The sequence below is a fragment of the Nesoenas mayeri genome (assembly GCF_963082525.1).
Source record: "Nesoenas mayeri genome assembly, chromosome: Z".
Classification (NCBI taxonomy): Eukaryota; Metazoa; Chordata; class Aves; order Columbiformes; family Columbidae; genus Nesoenas; species Nesoenas mayeri.
Window position 1 is genome coordinate 6047183 of NC_137542.1, and position 23874 is coordinate 6071056.

A 23874-nucleotide genomic window follows, 5' to 3' on the forward strand; every position below is an offset into this window, starting at 1 on the left:
TTATATGATGTTTCTGCCAACTGGAGGCATTATTAGAAGCGACATCGCTGTTTTGTAAACGAGGCAAATACTGTATTTGTGAATATCATCCTTGCGCTCAGTATGTTTCTCCTTTACCACCCTCTTATAGTACAAGAGGAATGTGTAGCCCAGTCCATCTGCAGAGCAAGGATCCCACATTAAAAAAACAACCAACCTGTGCATGATCATGTAGTTACCAAGTGATTCACCACTGTTACGAGAGGTTTTTAGAGGAAGAGTGGAGATTGGACACCCCCGGCAGCTGTTTGAGGAAAGTGGTGGTCACTACTACCCTTCCAGCTGAGCATCTGCTGGAGTTCTGCTGGGGAATACCTGGTTTCTGGAGCTGAGACAACCTGCAGCCCAACCACCGAACTGCAGAGCCACTGAAAACAGGCACTTTTGGAAATAAAAAAGAAGGTTTAACAACTACAGGCTTGGGTTTAAAAAGAGGCTGTGCTAGCAGGTAAACATCTTTCAAGCCATGTGGTGACAGAGCTGGATTTTTCTAGGAGGTATTTTTTTATTAAATACCTACGTTCAGCTATGTTGTGTTTAAATCCTGTGGTAGACACACAAATTATGTTGTGCGGATCCTTCAAATCGTTCCCAAAGACCCTCTCTGACTCTACTGCAGTCTTCAAAGCGTTTGTCAATGACAATTTGGGTTAGTCCATGTTTCTGTGGATTAGACAGCCCTTATAAATGGTGCATTTAATGTTGAGTGGCCCGTGACTTAAAAACGTCAAAATAAATGGAAAAGAAAAAATTACCATCTTGATATGTTTATTTTGTACTTTCTTCATAATTTGTCAACTACCCAACATGCAAAATAAATCAATCTTAAGAAAATAAACAGGTAGTTGAATGACAATACGGGTGTTGCAATGCACTTCAGCTTCCCCAGCTGTTGTGTTATTGTGAGCTACAGGGGACTGATTTTAACAAGACTCACATCTCCTGTTCTTGGGAGTGGGATTTTGTGTAACTGGCTGCTCCTGGTTCAGACGCAGTGCTGGCAGAAAGAGCAGATCATGATTTGTTTGTAACCTTAACTGGAAATGGCTCGTTACCATCTAGCCTAGGTTTGAATGATGGTTAAAACTTTCGGGTTTGTTATGTGCCTTAAAAATACGTTTAAAGAGAGCAGGAGCTGAAGGAGGTAGTAATTTGGGCTCTGATGATTTTGATACTGTGAATTAAATCTCAGCTGTGTGTGCCTAACGATTGGCTACAGGTTCTTGCTAATATAGGTAGCCTGGGTTTTTGTTGTTGTGTTGTTATTTTTTTTTTAATTTTCTTATTTTTATTTTCTTTTTTGTTTTTCCTTCAAAAACTCTGGAGTACACAGCAGCTTCTGTTGAAATGAGATCACCTCGAGGGTGCTCTGGCTGTCATGAATCAGGCTGCCCATGTAAGAGTCTGCGTGCATGTATAGGCATTAGGATACTCATCCTTGTAAATCTCAGGCTTTGTTGTTTCAGGCTATGGCTCGGTTCATACATGTGTCTGTATTAATATCCTTGTTCTTTACAAACAGGCATTTTTTTGCTATGGGGGTAATGCTGGATTAACTGAAAGGACTCTGTAAACCCATCAGGTAAAAGACATGGTGTACTCTGCCAGGAACTTCCTGGTTTAAAAAAGTTATAGTAAAACATTAAGTCAGATGCCTGTTCTCTTTTTAAATTACTCACAGTTGTCAGAATTTCAGGTTGAGACCAAAGGAAATACTTCAAGAAATAGATCGTCAAACATTTACATACTGGATTTCCTATTTATTACTGGCTAGAAGTCATGTCAGAAAATGCGTTCCAACTTCATTAAATGGGGGCTGGCAGAAGTTGCAGTTGTTGAGAATGCTGCCTTGGTAGTAGCAGAAACTGAACCATTGATTGTGCGTGTGTTGTAAGGAATTGCACACAACCATTACCCAAATGTGTATATTATGTCTTCTCCCGGAAGAAGAATTGTATCAGTGAAAATTGCCTTTTTATAGTAATTTCTGTGTCTTTGCTGAATAAACAAACCATGGAGCTATTCAACCTGCAGAACTCAAGTGCGTCCATTTTTGTGTTCCGGATAATGCATCTTACTTGAACATTTTAAAACACATGGAGCTGCAGTTGGTACAGTTCTCCAGGGTGCTTATTTCATTTCCTATGACACTGAATCTGCCCATCCTTAAACTTTCTTTTGGATGGGCTCTAACCCTTTCCTTTGCTGAAGGATTGTTACCTATGACTGTCTACTCTTTCAGAGATGTCAGGCCTTATAGGCCGGGTGCCTTTTGCTCTTATGCAAAACTTTCCTGTTTTCCTTGTTGGAGGCACAGGGTTTTTTATGGTTTATGGTTTGTCTCTTCAGGGGTGGATGCACAGTGTTTGGACTCTCTGTAGGTTCTGGAAAACAAGCTCTTTTGGCTTGCTTAAGAATATATGTATCTAGACAAAATCAGTCTGCGTGCATACTCCTAGCTCAGTGTCTTCCTTTCTGGAGATTTCCAGATGTTGAGGATTCTTTGCCATCCATCCATCCACCCATCCATCCATCCATCCATCCATCCATCCATCCATCCATCCATCTGTCATGCTCTGTTCCTAATGTGTATCTCTTCCTCATCTGTTCTGTGCTCATGTTCCATGACTCTGCTCTGAGAGCAAACCCCTGGTTCTCCTTTGACATGTTTCTTGCATCTTTGTGTCTCTTTTCCTTTCGTCCTCATATTTCTATCCTGATTTTTTTGTCTGCTTAGTGTTTTGAGGCCCCAGTGGTGATACTTGATTCCTCTGGTTGTCTTCAGCAGAAATTCAGGTGCCCCAAGAGACAAAATACTGTTGGAGTTGTTTCTTACCGTGTGACTTCCGTGGAAGATACAAAGGCTTGGCAAGCCTGTACTGGTCCTGGTTTTCAAGTCATCAATATGTAGTAAATAAAAGTATTTTACTTGAAAATCTCCAAACATACTCATTTCTGGAGAAGAAATAATTCCAGAATTTCTTATGTGTTCCTATCACAGGTGTGTTCTAAAGCCTCTTGAAGTTTTCCCTGTAATTTTAGCTGAAATTTTAGTGCTTTTTGCATTTGAGTGTGCTTCCTTAGTATGAAAGAGAAGGAAGTTTTGAGCCTAATGCCCGTGATAGCTCTAGCAAGCATTTGGCTGTTGTGTAAAAAGGCATTTCCATACCAGTTAAACTGTATTGCACAAATTGCCAGAGTGAAATGGAGAAGCGTGATTGTTGAATGTCTAAACTCGATGTTCTGATTTCTAAGTCTTCTATGATGTGTTTACAGTATTTTAGCGTAACTTCACCACAATCTCGCTATGAATATCTTCCAAGGGTGTATGCGGAGCTGACCTGCGTAGGCCAGTTCCATGCTCCAGATGGGCTGTGAGGATCCATCTCATGAGGAACCAGCACGGAGCCCCCCGAAGCATCATTAGATAGGGCGTAGCAAATCTGACATTGGGAGATTTGGACACAGAAAAGGAGGAGGGGGTGGGGAGATTATAATTATTTATCATGGGGCAATTTTCTCTCTTTATCTCTTCCTGCATGCAGCTTTTTTAAACGCTTAGGAGATCACTGAGATGAAAGAGCTTGAGGAGAAGACTTCTGCAACTTACCATCTAGAGCATTTCTGAAACAAAATTATTTCTTTGGTTATTACCTCATATTGTAGACCTGGAGGTGTTGCATTATCTAACCTTTCGTTCTGTGAATTGCTGAGTACATGGCCCCGTTATTTAACCGCTGAGCCCCCCATGCCAGGGCAGTTCTGCAGCTGCGGCCCGGTGTAGTTCCCACTCTGTCCTTGACCGCTACTGTCAACACTGTCATCTTGATTATTTTTGGGAAATCAGTCAAAAGCCTGTCTCTGGAGCTGCCATTTTTGTGTTTGTTCCTGGATCTATCAGCAGGAGGTGGTAGAAATCGCCTGTTACTTTTGGGCTTACGAAATACACAATTTCTGATACCCTAGGGTCTGTCAACTTCTGGTCTCGATGTGTGTGTAGAAATAACATACGTTATTTGGAAATACCAGTCCATTAGCACAGTTTTCCACTAACTACTAACTTTAGCTTGGTTTAGCTTTTCATTGTATCACTTAAGGGGTATTTAAAAATGTTGAAAAAAGTGGTGCACTGAGCAGGAGTTTTAATGTGCGTTAGTACATAAGTAGTTCCAAACTTTAACTTTAGCAGGCCTGCTTCAGGTCTATTTTACTTTAAAAGAATCATTTTCACTGAATGTGTTTTCAAATATGTAAGTGGAAGAACACTAAAGAAGGCTCCATAATCACAAAAAAAAAGCCCAATATCTTTTCCTTTATATTTTATTTGTTTTAAAAATAAATAGCAGTGAGGGACTAAGACAAAATTATGTTTGCTTAATATTAATGTTGTTGTGAAAACCATAAGTGCTAAAGTGAGAAGAGTGTTATGTAAAGCTCAGAATTAGGCTGTTGGTTCAGATTTAACTAACTAGCAGAAGTTACATGAGTTGCTTTTGGTTCCCTTGATTTTAGTGAAGCACTGGAATATGGTGTTTACAGATCAGTGAAAAAGACATTTTAAACGATGCTTTGGAATACACAGACAAAGGTGACCACTCTGAGCACTCTTCTTTGTGAATGCATGTAATAAATAAGCTGAGACACAGATTCTTCTTTTACCTGTGTTTTCCTTGTGTGTTTAGCAGTGTTAGATCTCTGCATTTATTTAACTGTGTTTGAGATTTTAATCTTGGCTTCTTTGAACCTATTTTAGGGTAGGTCAGTTAATACTTTTAAGTCTCATCACCCTGTTGAGTGACGTAACCAACCGTTTTTTTCACAAGCCACCAAGTATCAGGCCGGTGACACCACCTTGCAGGCACAACTAACATTGCTCAAATTGAACCTGCGCTCTGGGGGCCGTGCACAACAGAATAAATCTCTTGAGCTTGCTGATTCTGTTTTTAAAGTTGTATTTCCACTACCTGTATGGGTATTTAGTGTCTTGTATAAAAACGGTCTGAAGTGTTGCTCTGTGAAGCGCACTCAGATGTCTGGCTCAAAACTGGCTATCAGCCTTAACAAATTATGCAATTTTTTCTTGCTAGTCTTTTTTCCTCCTCTTTTTCTCAACCCACTGTCAACCACTGTTCTGGTAATCTCCCACTGTTATGTGATTTTGCTGCTTTCCTTTTTTTCCCCCGTTTTAATTGGAACATCTTTAACATTCCCTTTGGTTCACAACTGCTATAGGCAAAGATGCAGCCCTGCGTATTTCTTTGTGGCGTGTTACACTTTCCCTCCAAACTCCTAGCATTACTGACTGTTTCAGAAAACAGCATTGATTCCTGACACACCAAGACCTCTGCTTTAATTTTTAATCCTGGCCTGACAGGCATTCAGATTGGTTGCCTGTAACTGCACTAGAATCAACATATTGCGTATGTTTGATGAAGCATAGAATTGGTTCAAGTCTCGTTTCCAGTTACTTGGTTTCTAAATGTGCTCTTTTGGGACCTAAGCAGTGTTATCAATATTCTTTGTTCTAGTTGCTCAGCCGTTTGCAGCTTAATATTGTTAAGGGGCTTTTTTATTGCAGCAGCTGTTTAAGTTAAACCTTTCTTGGAGTGGAAGAAATTTAGAACTGGGCCCCATATCCAGTGTGAAACTGTGGAAAATGTTTTTATTCTCATTTCTATCCTAGGCACAGATTAAGTACAACCATGTTCTTTACAGTTTGTTTTCATCTGTGGACTTCTTGGTAGCTTTTTAATTAAGCAACAACTCCAAAATTAATTAATTCACCATTTTATCAAGAAAGTTATATCTGCTGCTTCAAGTAGCTGAAATTTTTTTCCTGTATTTGAGTTCTTCCTGTGCTTTTTGTCCTTTTATTTCTGGAGATACGCAGTTAGCTCATGCTGTGTACCTACAGTACTCTGCTTCAGATGCAAAGTAAAATGCTGAATTGTGTTGAGTAGTTCAGATACTGCCATTACTTTTGCACTGAGTTCTGGAACTAAGCTTTCATCTACTCTTTGGTATAAACCCCTTTTACTTATTGGGTTTTATTGTATATGTACATGGTCCTGCAACAGTGCTCCTACCATGAAGTCTAATATGTAAACATTTTTAAATTGTTGCTCTCCAGCAAAATCTGATTTCTTGTACTATGGCAAAATTCTTGAGAATTTCAGGAGGATGAAGGAGTAACTAAGGACAGAAGTTGTCAGGATTGGGTTAATTTGCATGTCTGCTAATTTAATACCACCATAGTAGGGATCTCGAGAGTGCTACAAGACTGTATGAGGACTGGGAGGTTTCAGAAAAGACTGCAGTTTAGACTCCCAGGAAACTGATCAAAATCTAAGACAAAATTTTCTACAGAATGAGTAATGCCATTGTGTAGTCTTCTTCTTTTAAAGAAAAATGGTCTTTGCTGCACCCAAACTTAAATTTTCGAAGTGATAATTGAAAAAGTAATCTTTGAAGGAAGTTCTTGATAGATTTTTTTTTTCCTTAAATTTTTTGAAGTTTATTATGGCTGCTGGATTGCACTACATTGACACTGGAATTAGAGCTGCAATATGTATAAATACATACATGTAAATATATCTGACGAATGCAGGCGTTACAGCCTGTGTCTCGAAATGGAGCTGTCTCTAATTTCAGTATTTAATTGGTGAAATAATGGTGTCAAGCGTATATCTTTCAGCACTATTTGTGTTGAAAACAATTACACGTTGCAGGATTTGTATTATATTACGGCTCCTAATGATCGCTGAAGGAGGAGGCACTTGTTAAGCCTGCAACTGTGTGGTTGATGTGAGCAGGAGCTGCGTGAATGTTGACATGCTGGTATGTAAAACTGAACAGTGAAAAATCACTAGTCTTGTTGAGAACTTGTAATGAGTACTGGATCAAAACCAGTTGCAGATGAAGGGACCAGTAGCTTGGGCATGCAGAAATACCTCGTAAGCCTCCAGTTCTGCATATACATGCTCTACACCATTGGGAAGCTGGGATTCCCTAAATCAAAGGGATGATTTCCCACAGATAGTTAATATTTTAAGGTAATTAACATTTCAGTTTTCTGCACGCTCACCCATCATTTCTTTTTTTATTTTCCTGGTCTGAAAGTGAGACTAAGCCTGTCAAATCCCCCACAAATTCTGCTCGGCCAGAGCAAACAGTGCAGGTCCTGACCCCTGTTTGTTCTGACTCCTGGCTTTATCCTCCTCTAACCAGATATTTGAACAGAGCTCTTAGGTAAACTGTGCTGTCCTCCCTTTTCTTTTCCCACCCCCCTACCAAGTGCTGGCCCTGGCCGTCTCCCAGCATCCGCTTCCTCCAGTCCTGCTCTCGTGTACCACGGTATCTCTGGCGGAAATCCTGTGACCAGCCCGACTTCCTTTTGATACAGATTTCTCTCTCTTTCTCCCCTGCCCCCCCAGCTCTGCCATCTTTAAACAACTTTGTACTCGGACATAGTGAGATCCCGTACTTGCCATCCCATTTGGCTCTTCTCTGACTTTGGATCCCTGCTGAAGTCTTTGGCTTCTCTCTCCCATCATCACTGTATAATCCCACTTTTTAAAAATAATACAGTAATAGCCTAATAACATATAATGTGACCTCAGTAATAGCCTAATAACATATAGTGTGACCTTTACCCTCCTTAGGTTTGCCTTTCCTTTTGCCCTTTCCTTGTTCAGTTTTATTCTGTCACAGATTCAGGAGGGGTTTTAGCTCTCCTTCTGCTTGTCCTGCTCTTTCAGTTCTCTTCCCTTTGCATAATCCTTTACCTTCATCTTCTTAATCTCCATTCCCACCTGATCTTTAACTGAAGTTTTTCAGTCCCTCTCAGCTTTATAATAAACGCAAAAGTCTTGATTCCCTTCTCCTTGAGCCACATTGTGACCTTCCACCAGCTTTTCATCTCTCACTGCATGCATATGGGGTGCATCTCCTTCAGACGTGTGAGAGACCTTCTCCAGCCTGGATTTCTCCTGTTACATTAAAGTGAAGTGGGAGTCTTGACCCACTCTTGATTCAGCTTGGCCCTTTCAATGCGATTGATTACGTGGCTACTCACCTCATTCATCTCCTGTCTTCCCAGATGCTCTCCTAGTGTTTCCTACGGTGGCTTTTCCTCATCTCTTTGCCACCTTTTTCTCCTTTTGCCAGCTTTCTGCCCTTTTTCGTCTCAGTATATTTTCTCCTACTTCAGTTTTAAACACAAATTTAGCTAGATCTTTATAACTCTACCGATTTATGTGAGGTTTTTTTTGTTGGTTTTTTTTTTTTTCCAAATCAACACCCTAGCTTTTCTCTTCTACCTTTCCAAGCTCATTTTGACTGAAATGAGGACGTAAGAGTATCCTCTGTTTCTCTCTTCCGTCTTCTTCTTTGAGTGCATGAAGCAATAGACTTGGCCCTCAGGTTTGTAAACCTGATGTCCTCTTTGCCTTGTTCTTCTTATCGTAACCAGATGCACTTGGAGATCTGCAAGTATTTTCCAGTTAAGGTATATATGCTCATTCTTGTATTTCTGTACAGCTAAAACTATTGTCTCTGTGTTTAACAAGTATCTTGATTATGGAACTATGCTTTTCTTTGGCCTTGCAAAATCTGGGTTTGCTATACTAGTATTCATCCACAATGCTTCTGTAAAGATCATTTTTCTAACTCCCTGCTCACTCTCTTTGCTACACACCGCTGGTTTCCAGTTCTGTGTTTACTTCCATTCCTTTCAGAGATCACACTCTTCTGTTACCATTTACTAATCAAATGTTCATTACCTGCCTTAGTATTGGTTTCGCCCTTTCTGCATAGATATTCAAACAAGCACTTTAGTGCTTTTGCTTTGTGTTTAACAGAAGTTCTCTCAATATCCTCAGACTTACCTTGTTACCATTCTTCAGGTTAATCTCTAAAACTTGGCTTTAGTGTGTGACCTATGCTGTGTTTTTGTTTTGTTTTGTTTTGTTTTTTTCATGAAGATTGGGGAAATGAACTGCAAATTTTCTTTGTCTGCTGCCAAGGTAGTGGTCCACATTGTCTGATTTTTCCCTTGGGTCCTCCTGGTTCTCTGTATCCATCTGTTTATAGTCCTAGCTGTTATGGTAGCTGAAAAACTAATAGTAACAGTATTTATCTGACATTTTAATGATTTTTGCCTTATTTTGGGAAGACCAATTTTTGACTTCTTCAGAACCAGTCATACTTAGAGACGTATAGGAAGAATATGTTCTGCTGGGTGGGGGCAATGCAGTCATCTTTATATTTGCTATTGCAAAAGAATAGTTCTGGTCTAAGTGTGACATTGTAGAGGATGACTTGACATGCAGTGTTTGAACGGACTTTTCTCGCAGAACTTCCAGTCTAGGTGGGCTCTGTTCTACACGAGCCGCTCTGTCCCCTGGGACAAGCCTAATACAGACACCTCAACCTTCCCCACCACCAGAGAAAGGCTTTAAGATACCATGGAGAGGGACAGGACTTGAGAAACAAATACACTTAGGGTACATGGTGTCCCAAAAAGTAAATAGCGAAGTGCTCCTCATTTTGCCATCCGCAGTGACTGAGTGAGGCACAATAGAAAAGTCTTTAAAAAACGTTCCTTTTGTTCTCTTTCCTTCATACGTACAAATTGACGAAGTTTTTTAAAAACATATCTGATTTAACTTATTAAATGTAATTTTCTTCTCTTTACTACTCAAGATGAAGATGGAATTACATATGAGAAATTTGAGACCAGAATCATTTCTGGCATTTGTTATTAGATGCAAGATGACTTGCCCCTGTGTGTGTGATACCTCGGTATCTACTGATTACAGGGCTAGCAAGGACAGACTTAGTCGCCAGAAATGTTACAGTGACCTCCAGGCCATTCTGTAGCTATGTGTAGGCAGGAGGCTATTTTATAGTTATTTATTTTTCACATCTGAGCTATTCTCTGTCCCCAAAGTCTTTCCCTAAATTTTAAAATACGTCACATGTAGGTCAGAGAGCTGCATAAACAACTGAAAAAACTGATTAAGTAAGGAATGATGATTGTTTGGGTAGGGTCAGACTAATGGCAAGGCTAAAACCTTTGGACAGAATTATAGATAACAAAATTGTTCTTTATATTTAAACCAGAACAGTATGTACCATTTTCCATTTATGCAGGAAAATACATGTTTTTTCCAGATATACATAGCTCTGTTACTTGCAAATATTCAGGCCTTGTGATTGATAATGTCATAGGTAGCAGATGCGGGCGAGTAAGAAAGGTGGTAATTCTGAGAAGGAGATTTGCAGTATTGCAGCTACTTAGGCTGGAGAATGAATAAGGCTGGATCACCAAAGATGGTCCATGGAAAATGCATATACCTGCAGGTCAGTTTAAAATAAATCAGAAGAGTCAAGGACATACTACATTACATTAGTTGTTTGAGGTTTTTTTAATACTGAATTCTCGAACAACAAATCTTCAGAAGTAGAGGTGTGATCATTAGTTTTTTTTAATAATTCAAACAATAGTTTTGAAAATGAGGTACAAACCCCAAAAAAGTATAAATTACAGGAGTAGAATTAGAGAACTATAGAGAAAAAGTTGAGAGAATGATACAAACCTAAGTGGAGATGGTTTTATGACTATTGTCAGACTTGACTTTGAACAGTGCAATTTTAGCTGTTACTCAAAATGCTGTTTGTATCAGGAACTTGCATATGAATTCACTGCTCTGTGCCATGTGGTTCAAATTTGGTAGCAAAATCATTCTGGAATTCCAGATTAATTTATGTTGTCATTTAGCCACTCTTCTGTTCTTAATACTGTTTTTTCAGACTTCTCAGAGGAATTCTTTTAAGTGTAATTAACAAAGGTTACTCCTAAATGCATTAGATTTTTATTTCTGAATTTCATGGCATTTGAGTTCACCAGTCTTCCTTCAGTTCATCCTTTGCAGCTGCAAGTGCTCTGACTATAAATGAGTTAAATTGGTCTCAGTCTAGAGGAACAAACTTTCTCCTCTTTCTCCTTCAACTTTGCCTGCCACTTCTATACCAATTCCAGGCAGAGGAAGCGAGATGATCTCTTATCTCCCAAGAATGTAAACAGACCCACAATCAACCTCTTGTCATCTCCCTTCAAACACAGCTTCAGTGTGTCGAAAACTTGGCTGTGTCAGTGTAAAAAGAGGTGCCACAAAACATTAACATTAGTTTGGTTTGTCCTTGCTTTACAATAAGGATAGTGATAGGAAGACTAATCCATCTTAGGAAGGAGAAGTTGGAAAGAAGGATTTTTTAAAAGTATATAGTTGAAATGCGTCCTAAAGCAAGCCTAAAAACCAAAGAAAAACAAAAACCTGCCAAACATGAGGAATTTAGAGCATGTGCATCTCTTCCTCTCTCATCTGTAGGAGAAAAAGAGTTCTCAGAATTGGGTCTGGATAGATCTAAGGAAGAAATTCAGGAAGGATTATTCCCCTAGGGTGTACATGTTTGTTTTTTAAAACAATGATTGAGTTATTTTAATACCCTGGATGTTCATCCTCATGTGCAGCACAGGAAAAAAAAGAATAAACAAAGGAGAAAATATTTTCCATTCAGCAGCATTAAAAAAAGCCAAACTTATATCCCTCTCTATGCAGATTTAGGAGACCTTGGCTGAGTGGAATAGGAACACAATAATAGAAAAATCCAAAATTTATATAATTAAAAGAAAAGATTATTTGACTGTGGCTTTAACATCTTCAGTTAACCATGATACAACTTGAAAGTAAATTCTCATCCAGAAGTTCAACTAGCAGATGGTTGTGCCTGCAAAAATACTACTATATCTAAGTGAGAGTGTTCATGTCCTCTTCGATGGTAATTTCACACTGAACAGAGGATCCCAAGTAAAGCAATTTCCCTTCTTCAGGAGGGGAGACTTGAACATGTATGTTAATTTTATTTTTTTCTTGTGACTCCCTGTTCACTAGTGAGTTTGTTGCAGTTGGTTTTGCATCCTCGAGGTCAAAGAGACCTTGGTATTTAGAACGTCAGATGTTGTAAGTAGTGTCAAGCCTGACGTGGTGAGGCCAGCAAGAGAATCCCAAATGGAACTGTTGTGTGCAGTTTCTAAATACTCAGCTGCAGAGCTATGAACTAAATAGTAGATGTAAACTGAGCTTCTTATTATTTTTTTTTCCTAAACAGTGGAGGAGTAGACAAATAATGTTTTTTCTAAAGAACAAAGAAAAAAAAATAAATAGGTTTTGTGCTTTCTATTAAGCTTTACAGGAAGGCACATCGCTAAGAGGACATAGACAAAGTTGGATGCTTCTGTGGTCCCTTATGAACATTCAACAACATGCACAGCTTAAGGCTTGAGAGGTCTGAAACTAAAAAGTCAAGTGAAAGACAGTATCAGCAGTGTAATATATAAGTATAGTTAATTGAATAAACTAAGTGATAGATCTCTGATAATATCATCAATGTATTTCAGATGGGACATCCTCAGATTTTCGTACTCTTGTGGCCAGTTCTAGACGTCTTTTTCCTCTGCAAAGGCAAGACCTACCTGAGTAGTAACAAATCTCTTAAATTTCTCATGCTACACAGGAGAGGGAAATAAACTTCCAGTTATTCCTGGAATTATTGTTCTATAGCAGAAAAAGGAGTGGTAAAGTAACATTTCAGTTACATGGGTAGGACTGGAGTGTCCTTCCTTAGTCAGTAAGTGAAGCACCAGTTGACCCGACTATTGGACACAGATTAACATCTCTCCACACTGTTGTGCGTTTATCTGTAAAAGCTGGTATTTATAGATGTTTTTAGAGCAGAGAGATGGCAATATCAAGTAGATTGGCTTATACAAATATGCAGATATAAATTAAATGCAGTGTGTAGCTTAACAGTACCATTTTTTACAAGAGTGAAGTAGAGCTCTTCTGCTTCAGAGAGGTCATAATGTTGTTTCTTTGGCAATAATTAGTTCATGGGGAGGTACATCTGCATTTAATAACTGTTGATTCATATCCCTTCCAGGATACCTGGATTACACAAAAGGTTTTGAAGTCCTCTGTGAATGCATTCCTGGCACTGCCAGTGACACAATAATTCCACGTTTCAAAATCAGTGTCTTTGGCATGTGAGTGATTTCCCTTGTAATGCTCGATCAGACTTCTAAGTTTCAACATCACTGCAGTTCATATATTATACAATACATATTTGTCAGACACCATATAGAATAAAGAACACAAAGTATGATTGCATTTCTAACATTTGTTTAACTAAAGAATGTGGAAATAAGTCCAGATAGTAAAAAAAACAGTGAAAATTGTCACTGGTCTTTCCAAGTAGTCTGGGTATAAAAGCTTAATTATGTTCTTCATATGGCAAACTAGTAAATGTCAAAACCCATAAAGGAGGGTACTCAGCTGTTTCTACATGTTTTCAGTTGTTGTGTATGTTAATGAACTCCTTTTCCATCAGTAAACTGCTGATGAGGAACACATCAATCACTTGCATCAAGGTATCAGGCATACCTGTATTCTGCAGGTTATTATGTATATTTTTTTATGGTGTTTTGTTTTTTCTATCTAACATCCCCAGCACGTAAGCAAAATGTAGTAGAAATATCACACACAATGGTCTTGTATTTAACACAGGAGGCAAAGGTGCCTAAATTTGCACACACAGGCAATGCAATTTGACTCCTTCTTTGTGACAGATTGTCATGGAACGTTAAACCACTCAGGACACAAAAGACCAAAGTAGAGGGAGAACTTTCAGTGATTTCCTTTTATTCCTTCCCTTCCAATGCAGTAAGAAGGGATAGTCTCGTAATTAAATATATATGTATCCACATAGATGTGAAGTGGGGAGGACTTAGGAAAATCCCCAATTTTGAAGCAGGATTCCTGTCTGACGATCATTTAATTTCTCTGCCTCAGTTCCTCATTTGTAAACTGGGCTGTCGCGGTTGAGACGGACAAGCGACATGGACCAAGTTCCTTCAAGACTGAAGTAATAGGGTGCCATTTATTGCTACAAGTGCATTTTTATACAATTCTACCAGTTCATGTGTCTTTTCACTATTGGTTACAAGTTACAGCACTAACATCTCATTCGTTAATTTTGCTATCATCCATGTTATTCTTCTATCCCCTTCTCTCTCACGGGTACAACTCCATACCTCCGGATACTCCTTTACTCCCATCCTTCTCAAGGGTAAATCTTAATATCTTCAAGGCTGATCTCTACTCTCATATTTTCTGTCAAGGATTCCACAGACCCGCTGCAGTTTCCCACACTGGGCATAACTGCCCTTTTCTCAGATCTGCTGTCTCTATCGAAACTGTAAATTATCTCTGGTAAGAATTTTTGTTTATATAATGTCTCCCATAATCAAATTCTGACTAGTCTGATGCTTTTTTATTGAAGTGCAAATGATAAGTAATAATAGGCATGGTATCTCATTGCAAATTAAAAAAAGCCCTAAGGCAGGCTGAAATTTATCAGCTGCTGGAGGCAAAGATTGCCAGAGTATACAGGTTTTTGGCCGTGTGTTCGTGTTTGGAGGTGAAAAGTGAGATGTGACAGTCTATAGCTCAAGCAACGCTCCTTTCATTCAAATGGTGCTCATTCCTTTACACAGGCATTGTTAGCTGGTGGAGTTAAACCCAGTAGTTTTCAGATTTTAATCCCCTCTTGCAAGAAATTACATATGCTGCGTAATCAGACATAAATCAAGAAGAGGATAGTGGTTTAACAACAGAGAGGGCTGAAGAGTCTGTGCAATCTTATCTAAGTGATTATAATGCAAGACTTCAGTTAGAGCTGAAGTGGGCAACTAGCACAAAACTTTAGGTAGGCTCTTCAGCACATTAAATAACTTCTTCAGAACAGTTAGTTGGAGAGCCAACATTATCCTCAATATTAAATAGCGAACTGGGGTTAATTTAAGATGGAATTGCTGAGACATCAATTTAATAATAATTGCAGTATAATTTAATTCAGCGTCCTAGGGGGAGATGTAGAACCAAAAGGCAACACGGAATGAGACTAAACTTTAGAGGAAGTGATTTTGATGAAATGAGACAGTCAGAGAGACCTTCAGGTTAAAGTTAAAAACAAAACAAAAACCAAAATGGAACACATGGTCTGGGTGTTACTAAGAGAACACCAGAAGTTTCTCAGAATTCAGTGTGCCATGGAACAGAGAGGAAAGGTAACACAGGATGCTTAACCAGTAGAGTGTAAAATGTTCTTCAAACAAAAACACATGGGAATTTGACAAATTTTTGTGAGGTAAATAGTAAGGAATGTCAATTTCAGCAGGCAGTGTCGGAGGGCAAATTAGAAGGGTGAGAATGGATTTGCAAGATTTTGCGAGCAAAAGTAGAAAACTAAAGCAATTCTTTAAGTTTATTAAAACCAGCCTGTGAAAGAATTACGAGGGTTAGCAAAGCTACAGTGAGAAATATCCCATTGTTTAAAAAAGTAGGATTAACCCATAAAATACTGGACCGTCGTAACAAACTTTACTAGTAGAGAAGAGGGTCTGGACCATTGCAGGTAGTTCCGTGGGGACCTCTGTGCGATGTGTTAATGTGGAATTGTGAGCCAGAGAACTGATTTAAGTTAAAAGCAGAAGGGAAGATGTAATGGGCCAGTCTGACTTTCTGTCTTCCTCAGACCATGAAATGTCGCCCAAGATCTCTCTGTCAGTTCAAAAGCTTCTGAAAAAGGGATTTTGTTTTACTTCAGAACAGCGGTCATCACTACCTCGTCACATCCAGCCTCTCCTAATGCAGAAGGCAAGAACAAAAAGCATAAGACAAACTTTTGTTCTCAGTTGCTCCTGGACTCTAGAAGGCAACCAACAGAAGCCATTAAGGATGTTTTATTATGACTTGTGCCACCATGCAGGGTTGCAAGTGTTGCAAGCACACTGCGAGCAGTGCGAGCACCCCGGTTCTCCCTGGGGCAGAGGAAGGAATGGAGCAGAGAAATCAGGCTCCAGTGCACACAACTGATTTCTTTCTCAAAGTGGATAGGAGCATGGTTTTAAAAATGCCATAGTCTCACCCTAACGGCTGCCAGCCAGTAGCAAGCCCGTGACCTCTCTTGGTGAGTTCAGAGTTTAATAATCCCGACTCACAGAAAATAGCATTTAGTTTTGAATACTCTCAGTTTTAACAATACAACTTTTCACCTCTAGCTATTGGAACTTGTTATGCTCCAGTAAGACTGGTAAACCCTTTATGCTCAGAGATTTTCATGTGTGTGAATGCATATATCCAGAGACTGAATAATTTTAAACGTTCTCTTGTTTTAAGGTGGATGCTTAGTGTCATAAATAATTGGTTCATAACTGGTGTTGTTCAGCAGCTCGGTAATCATTCTTGGGAAATACTAGTATTTCCAGAGCTGAGTGCAGTATCCTAATTGCGGGCATACCACTGTTGGGCTTGCACATTTATCACTAAAATTTGTAATCCTTCTTAATGTATAAACAATCCATATTAATATAATAAGTACATAAATTAACATGTGCACATTTTAAAAAAAGTTTGTTTGACAAAGAACACCATGTATGAAAAACACTACTTAATTTTTCACATGATAAATCCAGACCTCAAGCTACACCGACTTTTCTGACCCAAGCGCTTTGTATTTAACCTTCCCATGTTGTGTGCAGTGCTGCTGGCTTTTGATGGCTTATTTTGGTCACAGCTCACAGTATTTGCGAAGTCTGGATTTAAGGACATTTGCTCGTAGCTATCAAATAATATTCCTCAGTTTGGAATTTTATTTATGATAACACAGGAAAATAAATTTGTATAAATTTGCGTAACAAGCAGGGTAGAAAACAGTATGGAAATGTTTATAAACTCCTCATGAAACATTAGTGTTATGGCCTCATCTGGTCAGCTCAGCTGCAAAAAAACAGGATAATTCTGCATGAACATCGGGAAAGATGACAAGAGTGGTGATGGACACAGAAACTAAGTATGACATTGAAGATATTGAAGTGAATTGCACAGGTAGTTTTAGTTCCCCTTTCTACTCACACTTTCTCCAGAACTGTCCTATTCCTGTGTTTTGGTTTAGAGAACCAATAGAAAAACTGCTTCCCTTGCAGAAATAATGATTATGTGAAACAATGTTCTTTGCGTCATAATTAGAATTACACTTCTTAAAAAATAAAAATTAAGTGGTGTAAAATTAAGATTTATTCTTGATTACCACAGTATTTTCACCTACTCCTTAATTAACGATAGGAAAGAGAATCAGTCTTTTGGGTTCAAGGGCTATAAATTTGTGGGCGTAGAGGTGGGATGAGCATCAAGTTGGTCATAAATTATTATCAGTGGATTTGGATGAGAAAGGCTGTGGCTTTATAGGAGTGGAACGATGCAAGAATCAATATTGATTGATTTAACCTGATGATTTTCAGGGCTTTTCACAACATGAAGACACCAAGTAAAAGCAGAAGGTGGTGAAGGCCGAACTGATAAAAGAAATTAAAAAATAAAAAATAGGCTGTAGGATGCTCTACCATTTAAAGAATGAAAGTTAAAGTGCAAGGTGTCAGAAGGAGTTTGACATTTTGGGCAATAATAGCAACATCCAGAATGACTGGTATAAAAATATTATGTATTTCAGAGATGAGCCAAACATCTAACATTAGAAAAGAAGCATGAAGTACGGTGCCATGCACAACTTTCAGCTTGCGTTCAGGTTCTTTTTCCCCTTTAGAGATAAAGATGTGGTTCTAGAAGGATCTCATGTCCGTTCTGTTTCCCCAGTGGAACTGGTAGGCAGCAATGGGCTAACATCTGGCTAAGTACCTTTTATTTATTATCATAGTGATGCAAGTTTTTTGTCCTATAGTCTGTGTGTTGAAGGATTCCCTGTGTCTCGGTTGAGCACCACTCAGTGACGAAAATGTTAAATGTTAAGCAGATGGGTCTCCTCCTTCTTCTCCTTCTGTTTTCTCTCTTTTTACTTATTTTTCCTTTTTCTCCCTGCTTGCTGCCTGACCACTTTCATGGCTACACTTTCTGTCATTTATCTCGTCTGCTGCATCTCATCTCGGTTCCAGTCCTGTATCTTGCCGTTGTCATATTCCTCAGATGCATTTCAGGCGTCTGATACTCAAGATACTGAAGTCTTTCAGCCACACATCTAAGACAATGTCATAATTACTTCGCTGCTTGATTAACTTTTCAGAACTAGAGAGGGGTATTTGGAATACAGTACTCAAAAAAATGCACATGCACTGGAGGGCAGGTATGGTTTGTACTTCCTGTACTGTCCATAATTAAACTTAAATATTTTTTAAAAAGCGGAATCTACTCAACAGGTGTTCTCTTAATATTACCTGAAAGTGGTTGTGCATTAGCTTCGTGTGTTGTGGAAGCATACAGGAATTATTTTAAGATGTGGTGTAATTCTGCTTGTTTTATAACAGTTAAATTGGTAGGGTTATGATAATTACGGTTTATTTGTGTGGAACAGTAACTGTTTTAAAACTCTCACCATTGTAGGTTTGTATTACCAGAGATTCTTTATAGTACAGTGAGCTCTCACTCACTAAAACAATCTTCCATTTCATTTTAAAAAGCGGTACAAAGTAATTTAATAACTTTAAAATATTTTTTTATCAAATCATAAATATGAATTTAAAGATTCAAGTAATAAATCTGGTTGGAGAATATTTTTGTTATTAGCATCCTAATTGATAAAAATGTGAGGGCATATTTGAGGGCACATAAGATACTTACTGTTTGTGATAACTATCAGTACAGTTTTATTGAAGCACATTTTAGCAGAAAATGTTTTTTAATTGCATGCTTACATTAACCAGCATTGCTGCCAATTTAGATTACTTTTACTATGGAAATAGTTTTTAGAAGTGGAGAAATATTTCATTCTGAATAAAAATGTTGTGATGGAAGAAGAATTTACCTTTTTAATTGCAAGATACACATCGTAATTTGTTTTGATTTTTTTCTGTGCTGTTAGATTTTATTTAATTAAAATGTTTCATGGTCATACTATATTTTGTTAAAATTCAAAATCCTACAAATTTAGTTTTGACCTTTTCTACTACATGGTATCCAACCTCCCTATGCTATAATTTCATAATACACAGAAGTGACACCTATCTGTTACATTTCACCGTGTTAAATATGAATACAAATGTTAGATTGATGTATAACATGCATATGGGAAGCACATTTCCCTTCTTTCAAAAACAAGATTTCTGATAGATCTCTGACAATTTTTTTCCTTTCCACTTTTTTGCACATACCCTTATTGATAACATTAAGTGCTTCTTGGAGCGTTCATGTTTAATACAAAATGTCATTAGATTCAGATTATATATTCCAGAAAGGATGCTAAGCAGTTATTTGAAATTTGATTTGGAAAAAAATATACAGTGAGCTAGATTACGAATACTGGATGTTACAGAGTATTTAAAAAAAGAAGAGTGTAATTTTTGTGCTTATAGGCTAGGGGAGAAATTGATTGTATTTGGAATGGCAAAGGTGTAGGTTAATTTTCCAGAAGCTGTACATGCAGTGCTTCATAGTGGTGGTGCCTTAGACCATTAAATTATTAACAGTTAAAGGGCTTGTGTGTGCTCAGATGCAGGATGCTCTTCTGTGGAGAACCTAAACTAAGAGAAGGTGTGGAAAGGTTCTGACACCACACTATGGCCATCTGATTTTAGCACAAGATACATTTTTAGTGCCCACTGTAGAAAAATAAATTTTCTAGTTTTACCATGACACACTTTTCCATTTAAACCCTTCGCCGATGAGTTGCTTGTGCCAACAGTTGATATCTCTTAAAATTTATCTTTTATATTATAATATTTTCTGATCAAAGTCATTCCTTGACATGCTTATTTCTGTGCTGCAGTGCACCAGATTTTTCCTTGCTGCCCAAAGATGTGTATATTTTGTGTTTGTTTTTATATGAAAATGTTCATATTTTAATAATTTTTTGCATTTAAAAATATTCTTTTATAGTTAATACTTGCAGCTTGCTTTGAGTGGAAAAGAAATAATGAGATTTATAGTCAAGAAAAGGACTTTCTTTAAGGCAGTATTCATGCACAGACCCTTTGCATAATTATGGTGTAATATCTAAGGTAACTGCAGACTGTGTCTTCAAGATTAAATCTATCCCAGAAAAGGGATGAGGTGGTGTAGTATGAGTGAAGGAGAGAAAGAAATCACACTTGATTTTGGTGTTTTAGATAATTTGTGGGAAATCTTACTTTAGTACAAGCACAAGTATGTTAGTTCACCAGGATTTTATGTCAGGGATTTTAGCTATTGCTAATTATTTACACATCATAAGGTAATTTTAGGATAAGTTGTGGTTTTTTTCAGCAGAACGAAAGTAGGGATCATTTCGTGTTTGGATCTCACCTTTGAGATAGATGTAATAGTTTATTTGGTTAGAGTTTGTTTTCTGTTAATATGTCAAATACTTATTTTTAATGTACAATTAATTTGTAACTGGGATTTCCAGCACTAGCCACAATACTTTTTTAGATAATAATATCATAGGTTTATATTGAAATTCAAGGACATTCTCTAGATTTTGGAGCCTCACTGCTCTTAAGTGACTCTGAAGTTGAATTTTCTACTTCTCTATGTGCAGTTATTACTTTCCTAGAACACCTTTTGTTCTAAAGTACCTTCTACTGAGCCTGGACCCAAGCGACCGCCATAAAATGACCAGATGCTGTTTCTTCACGTCGTGGATGAAATGTGACGTCAAGATAAATGCTTGCCTATTGTTGAACATGATTGCATTTTCCTTTCCACCGCCCTCCCGCCCCAGTTCTGTTCAAGTACAATTTGTTCTTGTGGGTCCCAGCAACTGGGCAGAGGTTTTCTGGGAGCAAAAATAATAAGCCGTCCTATATTCAGGTCTGCTGCAGCTACATTGGGTCACGACAATAACTAGTTCCAGTGTAGTTAAGTTTCAAGTGTGTTTGGTCGCTTGGTGCAGTTTGTATTTTGTCGCACATATGTTGTGTCCAGTGGCCTCTCACCAGGGCAGGGGGCAGATTGTGAGACCCTCGCGTATCTGCAACGCCTTAACGCAATTAACATGTTGTGTCCCTTTCTTAACTGAGTATATGTGGCTGTAGATTTGAAAAATACATACGTGACTGTACATGTTTATCGGATCACGAGTGTTCAAAGTTAAATAGGAGAAGATTTATATGTATTTAGATACAAATCTGTAACAACACTTGCATGAACAATAAAAGCCAGGAGATTGACATAATTCAGTTCTTAATCTAGAAGTACTTGCATTGAGCACTCAACATACAGTTTCAGAAAGAGATGATGTGATGGAAAGGGTCGGATGTGGGGCTGGGACCTGTGGGATTCCCTGTCTGCTCCTTGTGTTGCCGTTGTGAACTTGTTTTTCCCCAAACTTCTTGTGTCTTTTTTGTGCTGCTGCAAAATGAGAGAAATGGATATTACTGCCTGTGGCAGGATGCAAACCCCCCTCTCTCCCGCTCCCTCCTTCAGCATGGAAGGAGTAGGCACATCTCCCTCTTTCTCTGCTACTTGAGGCTAACAGCTCTTTTGTTTGGCCCCAGAGCACCCTGCCCAGGGCCATTAGGAGAAGGGAGTGCCGAGGCGCCAGGGAGCCGCTGGCCACCTGCGGCCAGTGTGGGAGATGTTTGGAGGCTTCAGGGGCACCCACAGCCAGTGTGCGGGTGCAGAGAAGCTTCTAGAATGCCTACAGTCAGATCTGATCAGCCAGTATAAAAACGGGATTCTCGTCGAGACTCCGCCCATTGTCGCGGGTCTCTCGGAGCACGAGCAAGATGCTGCCGCCGAGAGCCCCCCCGGGATGGAGACTCCGCTTGCCTCGCCGCCACAGGTGTGAGTAAAACTGCTCGCAGGATTGCGAGTATATTTGTACTTTTCGTGCACATTTGCACGTGTAACTTTCCGTGCTCAATACGAGCACGTGTAAAATCAATCCTCGCAGAATCGCGGGTGTATTTTTCTCCCGTGCTTCCACATATGCATGTGTAACTTTCCGTGCACATTTGCACGCGTACTTTCCGTGCTTAATACAAGCACTTATACTTTCCATGCACATTTGCACGCGTAACTTTCCGTGCTCAATACGAGCACGTGTATAAATTATTTCCTCGCACAATCGCGAGTGTATTTTCCTCCCGTGCTTCCACATAAGCACGTGTAATATTCCGTGCACATTTGCACGTGTAAGTAAATTAACCCGCGCAGGATTGTGAGTGTATTATAAATTTACCCTCGCATAATCGCGAGTGTACACTTTCTGTACTCACTATGAGTACGTGTATCTCTTAAAATAATCCCACACCATGTTCAGGCAAGTGTGTACTTTTCCGGGACTCAGGGACGGCTCCAGCATTGTTTTGGGTGAAGCCACGTGCATGTACTCTGTGGACCGCCTGTTGTATTAGTTGCTGCCCCTTAATAATTTTCCTCAACTGATATCCGAACCTGTATTTAAGTCACTTTTGGAGTGCTAAAACCCTGTTTCTCACCGGTTTAATGAAAGTTGTTTTGGACTCTGTTGTCCCTTAAACTAACCTCGGCGTGCCTCCGTGACACTACCTCTAAAGGCACTTGGAATTTTTTTACTGGTCTTAATTATTAAAGAACATACATTATTAGCATTACATATAAACATTGAGGGAAACAATCTAATTTGAGTACTAACTTGCAAGAATCGTGGCTTGGGCTTAATTTTGAAAAAGCACCTAGCCTTAAGTGTCTCAGTCTCTTGTTTATTTTTCGCTGTTCTGCGCTACTGGAACCAGGATTTGACATTAATGTTTTGGGGCAGCTTTTCAACCAGGGTAGTTCAGTGTAGCTCGATCAAAGTCAAAAGAAGTACAACAATATTTACAGTTCTGTTTGCTAGGAATTTGGACTTATTTTGGTCGTAAGTTCCTATGACCACGTTGCACAAGACTGTTACGAAATAGTATTGTATGTGAATACAGGCGTGATCACCTTTATCATTTTTTTCTGGCATTTCAGGAAAGTGGCAAATATGAGAGAGATAGTATTAGTCATATTACACTTCACTGCAAAAATATGGAACTGAAGAAATCTTTCTATTAGTATAATTTTGTTTCTTTTAATTTTAATTACTGATTTTGTAACATGGTTTGGGCGAACCTGTTGTCAAACTCCCCTCCTCCCCCAAAAAACAGAAAAGAAGCTGCATGTTAAAGACAGGCATGTTAATTCTTGTTTGATTTTATATAAATGTTTTGCTACAAAATATGTCAAGGTAAAAATAATATAGTTCATCTGAAAATGGTCCATCTTAAAATCGGTTCTGCCAGCATTCCTAATGTACGCCATGAAAATAAGCACGTTTAATAAATGGCCTTATAAGCCTGATTAGATTTCCACCACCACTTAATGGTCAAACCTTCCACACTGTTGCAGTTGTTGTACTAGTGTTTCCCTAGTTTGGTTCCAGCTCAAATTAGTTTTATTTCGGTCAGAGTTTTCACAGTGTCCCGGGTGGGATCTCACAGATCCTTTCTGGACTGACACCACTGTTTTCTTATGCTTACCAAAATTACTTAACATTTCAGATTTATGTTTGCTTTCATGATCTTATAATTGTTCTTTTTTATATATTTATCTTGATATAGATAACCTTGATTTAGGAAAAAAAGTACATTATGTTAATTTGTAGGTGTGCTATTCATCTTCTAGTTCATCTTTCCTAGGTGTGCTGTTTGTCTTCTACGCTTGTAGGGTCATCCTGTCCGTCTGTTTCCTCACCAGTGCCACTCTGATCCTTCTCTTCCCT

General features: G+C 38.7%; 1 protein-coding gene across 7 annotated transcripts in view; it reads left to right on the plus strand.

Moving 5' to 3' along the window:
• Nucleotides 1–23874, plus strand: part of SSBP2 (single stranded DNA binding protein 2) — a 177579-nt gene that overhangs the window by 62168 nt on the left and 91537 nt on the right. Inside the window, exon 1 of one of the 7 annotated variants that reach the window (XM_080361985.1) lies at nt 21912–21929. The exons of the other annotated variants lie outside the window; for them this stretch is intronic. The gene's annotated coding sequence lies outside the window, so the exon portion shown is untranslated. Of the gene's footprint in view, nt 1–21911; nt 21930–23874 lie in introns of those variants that run through there. 7 annotated transcript variants of the gene reach the window in all.